General features: G+C 33.6%; 1 long non-coding RNA gene across 1 annotated transcript; it reads right to left on the reverse strand.

Annotated features, from left to right (window-relative positions):
• Nucleotides 1-3562: 3562 nt before the first annotated feature.
• Nucleotides 3563-5832, reverse strand: LOC148780994 (uncharacterized). The gene is made up of 3 exons (XR_016061408.1): nt 5343-5832; nt 4576-4702; nt 3563-4176 (listed from the first exon to the last, which is right to left on the reverse strand). It is a non-coding gene; the product is annotated as an uncharacterized LOC148780994 (long non-coding RNA).

Below are 5832 nucleotides of genomic sequence, written 5' to 3' on the forward strand. Positions count from 1 at the left end.
TAGGGAATTGTGTAGAGAATGAGAGGGGGACCCCTCCTTATATAGACCTCAACCCCACTTTAACCAATAGGAATTTACAAAATCTGTGAGGTAAGAGAGAATTAAATGAGTCGTCCATCCCACAAATCAGACATCATGGTTTAGATAGGAATATTAAGAACATTCTTTGAACCTATCATTCATATCCACTTCTAGTCAAAATAGGATAAAACCAATATAACGATCATTCAAGAACTTCATTTATCTCTCATAAAGTTGTAGGAAGTCAAAAATAAAATATTTTGTCAAAGATATTATCAAAGAGTAATGATCCTATGAGACCCTCCCACACCCATGTGTGTAGGACCCCAAAGGATCACCATTAAATTTGGCACACAGATATCTAGAAAAGTTATCACATGGGTGTGGGACTTGACTTTTTTAGAGATCTGTACTAAATTTAATTGTGATCTTTTAAAATCTTACACACATGGGTGTGAGAGGATCTCATAGGATCATTACTCATTATAAAATACTATCCACACAAAATAAGGATACAATATCTTTTCAAAATATTTCCTTTTAACTAACTTTTAATGTTATAAAGTAAAACAATGAGAAAAATTAGAAGCCCCTCTCCCAATAGCATCCCATCCCCAAAGCTCGCCCAACAGCATCCCACCACTACTCTTGTAGTCAAGGATAAGCTTCAACTGTTTGCCAATACTGCCAATACAGGAAATCAGTTCCCCTTAAAGAATGGTAGCAACCCAAGACCCTTCTCAACAACAAAATCATTTTACAGCTCGCTTTACATTTTCTTTTGCACCATTCTTTGTGTTTTCATTTATCTAAGTGATTTTTTTTTTCTGAACACCTAGGATCCAATCCTCTATTTAATCCTCTATTTTGCATATACACCCTTAATCTTAGTTTCTCTCTTCTATGTCATTGCTCTTTTTTCTCCCTTCCCTCATTTCTTTATTCTATACCCCCCTTTAACAGATGTAGTCTGAGCACCCAAATTGCGGGATGCCATCTTTAATTTTCTCATTATGTAGTTTTCTGTCATTATTACAAATGTTAACCTTCTTCAAATAAAAAAAACTGGATTCAAAGGCCCTACATATGCCCCTCCACACAACAATAATTTTAAAAATACCCTACATATGCCCCTCCACACAACAATAATTTTAGAAATACCCTACATATGCCCCTCCACACAACAATAATTTTAGAACTACCCATTTTAAGGATTTTACTAAAACCAGTGTTTAAAAAGCCGATGATCCGATTTGGATCAAGTATCGACTAAAACCGTTCCTGATCTAGACATGATACGAGATTCACCATTTTTTCTATAGAAACTCATTATGATGACATCACGACCCAACTATTCTATAGAGTAAATCTCCGAGTCCAATAATATGAATGTCTAAAACCAGGGCAATTTTGAAAACGTTTTTAAATGTGAGCCCCAAAGTATAACTATCTTTTCAATACTACACGTAATCCCAAGTACAACTTGCATACGTGTCCCTACATACACTTCACGTAGCCTCCACATGGGCCACCTCACTCATTACTCATACGAGTGACAATCCTATCGCGACTCACGATGCCTATTGCATAGCAACCAAAGTTTTTATGCAAGATTTGGTGAATCTAAATGTCCGAAGTGGGACTGTCGCTTTCTTTTAGGGACTACCCTGCTATGCAATCGTAATTGGTGCTCTCTCTCTCTCTCCCGATCTCTCTTAACTATGGAAAAATAAACCTTTATAGTTGGCGCTCTCTCTCTTTTAATTTATGAAAACAATATCTAACAAATGCCCTTCTTTGTTAGTGCTATATTGGGTTTTTCAAATATCATATAATTTAATGTATTAATTATTGCATTAAAAGGTGCGGTTTCTATAAAGTTATTAAACAATCCAATTAAAGTGCACCTTCAAATTTTAACATAACATGTAATTTTGTTGTAAAAAATTATTAGGATTATCTTAAACTCTATTTTCATATGTAATTAGAAAATTTTAAACTTCCAAAATAGTTAAAATCAAGGAGATCTATAAACATATGAAAATCTTGAAAATTGACGGCCTAGATAATGTGCTGCAAGGTGCACTATTTCTAGGACTCAAAAACTTTTTTTTTTTTTTTATATTCATACATCTCGATGTTGAGATGATCAAATAGATGGTTTTTCAACATTAAAACAACCTTTCCGATAGATTTTTGAGGTGCATCCATATTTCTACATTTTAAGGTTGCAACCTTATATAAACTCTTCTCATATAGGTTATGTAATTTTCACATTAAATATAGATTGTAATTGTAAATTATTATATTTATAACTTACACATATAGTAATAAATAACTTATTATTAATTTGATATTGATATAATAACTTATTTAAAAAAATGACTTTGTCGATGCATTCTATTACCATATTATATTTTTTTTTATGAATTTTAATATCTTTATATTCCATTTTAGAGTAATGATCCTATGGGACTAGCCCTACCTTCTTGTATAGGACCCCTAAAGATCACTGTTATATACAATTTTCAATCTTGGGATAAAAAAAAGTTACACGAGCTAACCCTTTCCTACAACTGGTCACTGATCATTTTTTTCTCAAAAACTCCCGCTCTGTTGCTGCTCTCGTCCTCGGCCCTTTTTCTCTCCCTCTCCCTAGCCCACACTGGTTTCCTCTCATCTCTCTGCGAAGAACACTGGCCACCAAAATAAAAAAGAGACGTTGCTGCCAAGAACACCTCTTTCTCTCTCGCAAGCTCACAAGGTCTCAGAGAAAGGTTGAAGAATAAAAATCAAGTATGCTATATCTTTGTATTTCTCAATCTCTCTATCTATAAATTTCTCTATGTATTTCTCAATGTCTCTATATTTGTATCTCTATATCTTGCTTTTATTGGGGGTAGGTATTTCTCAATGTCTCTATATTTGTATCTCTATATCTTGCTTTTATTGGGGGTAGGTATTTCTCAATCTCTCTATATTTGTATCTCTATATCTTGCTTTTATTGGGGGTAGGTATTTCTCAATCTCTCTATACTTGTATCTTTATTTCTTGTTTTTATTGGGGTAAAGCATCTCTCAATCTCTCTCTGTATCTCTTTTTTTTTGGGGTTCATGTCTCAATCTCTCTCTATAATGTATAATTATTAATTAATGTATTGCAACAAACATGATTAAAAAATTATTAGAAAATGCTTCCATATGATTAGAAACAAAAATAATTTTTAATGTTGACATTAAAAAACATTAAAATATAAATGGTAATGGAGCTTACACAGATCTGCAAGGAAATTTCACTTATTGGTAAAAACAGGGCCTCCAGAAACAAAATTGTAATGCATTTGTTTTCGATGAATAAAGTTTTCGATTCATCTAAAATATGAATGGGTTGGTTTCCGAAATTATTCTATAGACATTACCCATGCATCCCAACTTTTTTCTTGTTCCACTTCTTCCATGCATTTTCCAAAGCATCCACCAAACTTCTCCCAAAAACTTTTTGTTTCTAGAAGCATGCATTTATAGCCCTATTCCCCAATCATTTCCCCAAAACTCTTTCTTTTCTATTAACGAGGAGTTCAATTAAGGTACAAAACTGAGACTCAGCAAACAAAATGAAAAAGGAAATAAAAGGAAAAAAAAGAAAAAAAAAAAAGAAAAAGAAAAAACACTTCGCTACAAGGAAAAGCGTGTTCGGTACTAAATTAAACCTTGTGTGGGAGACCACTATGGAAAAGCTTCCCCGTTGCTCAAAGTTTCCATGCAATCATTCCTCCAGTTCCAATTCAAGGTTGTTTATCAGCTGTATCTATCCAAAACCTAGAAGAATAGTTGATTTCTTTCATTCTTCCAGTTCCAATGCAAGGTTGTTTTCAGTTTTGCTTGAAATAGTTGATTTCTTTCAAAGATAATGTGATACCATAATTTGCCAGAAAAAACATGAGTTCTTTCACCCATTGAACAATAATGGAAATTAAAGCAATTAATTGTAAAATACATCTGCCACAGGAAATAATCCTCTCAAATTCAAGAGGCACTGTGAGAGATAATTGTCATTCCTTTTGAGAGATTGGACAGAAGAATATGGAATTGGGAATAAAGAAGTGGTTTTTGATTGAAGTGTACTATGTTTTACAGCTAGACTGACGGAGTCATCTGAAAAAAATCACGAAGCAAATTCCCATGTAAAGAATCGTTAAGGACAAGAACTTACTGATAATAATATACAAAAGTTGTGAAAATTTCCCCACTTTTTGTTTTAAAAAAGAGTATAATAGGATACAGAGATACAATTTCATATAGAGAGATTGAGACATACGAACCCCAAAAAAAAAGAGATACAGACAAAGATTGAGAGATGCCTTACAGAAATACCTACCCCTCCCAATAAAAACAAGAAATAAAGATACACATATATAGAGATTAAGAAATACAGAGAGAGATTAAGAAATACCTACCCCCAATAAAAACAAAATATAAAGATACAAATATAGAGAGAGATTGAGAAATACAGAGAGAGATTCAGAGATTGAGAAATACAGAGATATAGCATACCTGATTTTTGTTTTTCAACCTTTCCCTGAGACCTTGTGACCTTGTGAGAGAGAAAGAGGTGTTCTTGGCAGCAACATCTCTTTTTGATTTTGGCAGACCCCAGTGTTCTTCGTAGAGAGATGAGTTTCTTTGCAGAGAGATGAGAGGAAACCAGTGAGCTAAGGGAGAGGGAGAGAAAAAGGGCCGAGGACGAGAGCAGCAATAGAGCGGGAGTTTTTGAGAAAAAAATGACCCGTTGTGGCCAGTTGTAGGAAAGGGCTAGCCGGTGAAACTTTTTTTAATCCCAAGAAAGTGGGGCAAGATCTCATAGGATCATTACTCTCCATTTTATAGGATAATTTTTTTAAAATTTTTTTTAATGTTTAATGTCACAAAATTAAAAATTATAGAGGGTTTTATTTTTGTTTCTAATCATATGATATGGAAGCATTTTCTAATAATTTTTTAATCATGTTTATTGTAATACATTAATTAATAATTATACATTAATAATGATACATTATAGAGAGAGATTGACACATACGAACCCAAAAAAAAAAAAAAAGATACAGAGAGAGATTGAGAGATGCCTTACAAAAATACCTACCCCCAATAAAAACAAGAAATAAAAATACACATATAGAGAGATTAAGAAATACAGAGAGAGATTGAGAAATACCTACCCCCAATAAAAGCAAGATATAGAGATACAAATATAGAAAGAGATTGAGAAATACAGAGAAAGATTCATAGATAGAGGGATTGAGAAATACAGAGATATAGCATACCTGATTTTTGTTCTTCAACCTTTCTCTGAGACCTTGTGACCTTGCAAGAGAGAAAGAGGTGTTCTTGGCAGCAACGTCTCTTTTTGATTTCGGCGGTCCCCAGCGTTATTCGCAGAGAGATGAGATTCTTTGCAAAGAGATGAGAGGAAACCAGTGGGCTAGGGAGAGGGAGAGAAAAAGGGCCGAGGACGAGAGCAGCAATAGAGCAGGAGTTTTTGAGAAAAAAAAGACCCGTTGTGGCTAGTTGTAGGAAAGGGTTAGCCGGTGAAACTTTTTTTAGTCCGAAGATTGAAAAGTATATCTAACAGTGATCTTTAGGGGTCCTATACAAGAAGGTGGGGCAGGGTCCCATAGGATCATTACTCTCCATTTTATAGGGTAATTTTTTTTAAAAAAAAAATTTAATGTCCCAACATTAAAAATTATAGAGGGTTTTATTTTTGTTTCTAATCATATGATATGGAAGCATTTTCTAATAATTTTTTAATCA

The sequence above is a fragment of the Amborella trichopoda genome, chromosome 8 (assembly GCF_054954075.1).
Source record: "Amborella trichopoda isolate Santa Cruz 75 chromosome 8, AtrichopodaSantaCruz75HAP2 v2.0, whole genome shotgun sequence".
Classification (NCBI taxonomy): Eukaryota; Viridiplantae; Streptophyta; class Magnoliopsida; order Amborellales; family Amborellaceae; genus Amborella; species Amborella trichopoda.